Here is a 2,490-nt window from a genome sequence, read left to right on the forward strand (position 1 = left end):
ACTTTGTATCGAAGGAGTTGTCGTAGAAACTTCGAAAAGGGCTCATTTGATTGGAAATTGGAGTGGCTAGTGCACTTTTTAAAAGTTGAAAGTTATTGGAGGTCAACTAGCCCCCCCATGCCCATCATTCCCTCAAACTCATCTAATCAAAATTTTGAGATAGCCATTTTGTTTAGCGTAGTTGATTTCCACATAGAAAATATGTTTTTGAGGGGGACACTCTCCAAATTCTCAGGGCAAGGGTTTTAATTTATGCCCTGGGGGCATATAAGGTTTTTATAGAAGGCGTTGTCGTAGAAACTTCAAAACAGGTTCATTCGATTGGAAATTCAAAGGGCTAGTCCCCTTTTTAATAGCCGAAAGTGATTGTAGGGCTACTAGCCCCCCCCCCACGCCCATCAGTCCCCCAAATACATCCAATCAAAATTTTGAGAGAGCCATTTTGTTCAGCATAGTTGATTTCCAGATAGAAAGTATGTTTTTTAGAAGGACACTCCCCACAACCCTCAAGGCAAGGGTTTTAAGTTATGCCCTGGGGGCATATAGGCTTTTTATAGAAGGTGTTGTCATAGAAACTTCAAAACAGGCTCATACGATTGGAGATTCAAAGGGCTAGTACCCTTTTTAATAGCCAAAAGTGATTGGAGGGTATCTAGCCCCCCCCCCACCGCCCATTATTTCCCCAAACACATCAAATCGAAATTGTGAGAGAGCCTTTTTGTTCAGCGTAGCTGATATCCAGAGAGTAAAAATGTTTTTTAGGAAAACACTCCGCCAAAAACCCTAAGGCATGGGTTAAACGCTATAGCCTGCTTGTAAATAATGACTTTATTGAAGGCGTTGCCGCAGAAACTTCAAAAAAGGCTCGTTTAATGAGAAATTAAAAGGAATAGTGCCCTTTTGAATAGTCGAAAGTGATTGGAGGGCAACTAGCCCCCCCCCCACGTCTATCATTCCCCCAAACACATCCAATCAAAATTTTGAGATAGCCATTTTGTTCAGCGTAATTGGTTTCCAGATAGAAAATATATTTTCGAGGAGGACATGCCCCAACAACCCTCAGGGCAAGGATTCTAAGTAATGCCCTGGGGGCATATAAGGTTTTTATAGAAGGCGTTGTCATAGAAACTTCAAAACAGGCTCATTCGATTGGAAATTCAAAGGGCTAGTACCCTTTTTAATAGTCGAAAGTGATTGGAGGGCAACTAGCCCCCCCCACACCCCTCATTCCCCCAAACACATCCAATCAAAATTTTGAAATACCCATTTTGTTCAGCGTAGTTGTTTTCCAGATAGAAAATATGTTTTTAAGTAGGAAAATCCCTCACAACCCTCAGGGCAAGGGTTTTAAGTTATGGCGTGGGGGCATATAAGGTTTTTATAGAAGGCGTTGTCGTAGAAGCTTAAAAACAGGCTCATTTGATTGGAAATTCAGAGGGCTAGTACCCTTTTTAATAGTCGAAAGTGATTGGAGGGCACTTAGCCCCCCCCACGCCCATCATTCCCCCAAACACATCCAATCAAAATTTTAAGATAGCCATTTTGTTCAGCGTAGTTGATTTCCCGATAGAAATTATGTTTTTGAGGAGGACAATCCCCGACAACCATCAGGGCAAGGGTTTTAAGTTATGCCCGGGGGCATATAAGGTTTATATAGATGGCGTTGTCGTAGAAACTTCAAAGCAGGCTCATTCGATTGGAAATTCAAAGGGCTAGTACCTTTTTAATAGTCGAAAGTTATTGGAGGGCAACTAGCCCCCCATGCCCTTCATTTCCCCAAACAGATCCAATAAAAATTTGAGATAGCCATTTTGTTCAGCGTAGTTGATTTCCAGATAGAAAATATGTTTCTGAGGAGGACACTCCCCCACCTCCCTCAGGGCAAGGGTTTCACGTTATGCCCTGGGGGCATATAAGGTTTTTAAAGAAGGTGTTGTTGTAGAAACTTCAATAAAATCTCATTTGACTGGTAATTCAAAGGGCTAGTGCCCTTTTTAAATGTCGAAAGTGATTGGAGGGCAACTAACGCCCCCCCACACCCATCATTCCCCCAAAAACATCCAATAAAAATTTTGAGATAGCCATTTTGTTCAGGGTAGTTGATTTACAAGTAGAAAATATAATTTTTAGGAGGACATTCCCCCAAACCTCACAGGGCAAGGATTATAAGTTATGCCCTGGGGGCATATAAGGTTTTTATTGAAAGCTTTGTTGTAGAAGCTTGAAAAACGGCTCATTCGATTTGAAATTCAAAGGAATAGTGCCCTTTTTAATAGTCGAAAGTGATTTGAGGGCAACTAACCCCCCTCTCACGCCCACCTTTTCCGCAAACACATCCAATCAAAATTTTTAAATAGCCATTTTATTCAACGTAGTTGAAAGTTTTGAAAATTAGGTCTTTAAGGATGACAACCCCTCCTCACACAGCCCTCAGGGCAAGGGCTGTAAGTTATGTCCTTGGGGCATATAAATTTTTATTGAAAGCGTTGT

This window comes from Artemia sp. Qi Xiang Cuo, chromosome 16 (assembly GCF_049724085.1).
Source record: "Artemia sp. Qi Xiang Cuo chromosome 16, ASM4972408v1, whole genome shotgun sequence".
Lineage (NCBI taxonomy): Eukaryota > Metazoa > Arthropoda > Branchiopoda > Anostraca > Artemiidae > Artemia > Artemia sp. Qi Xiang Cuo.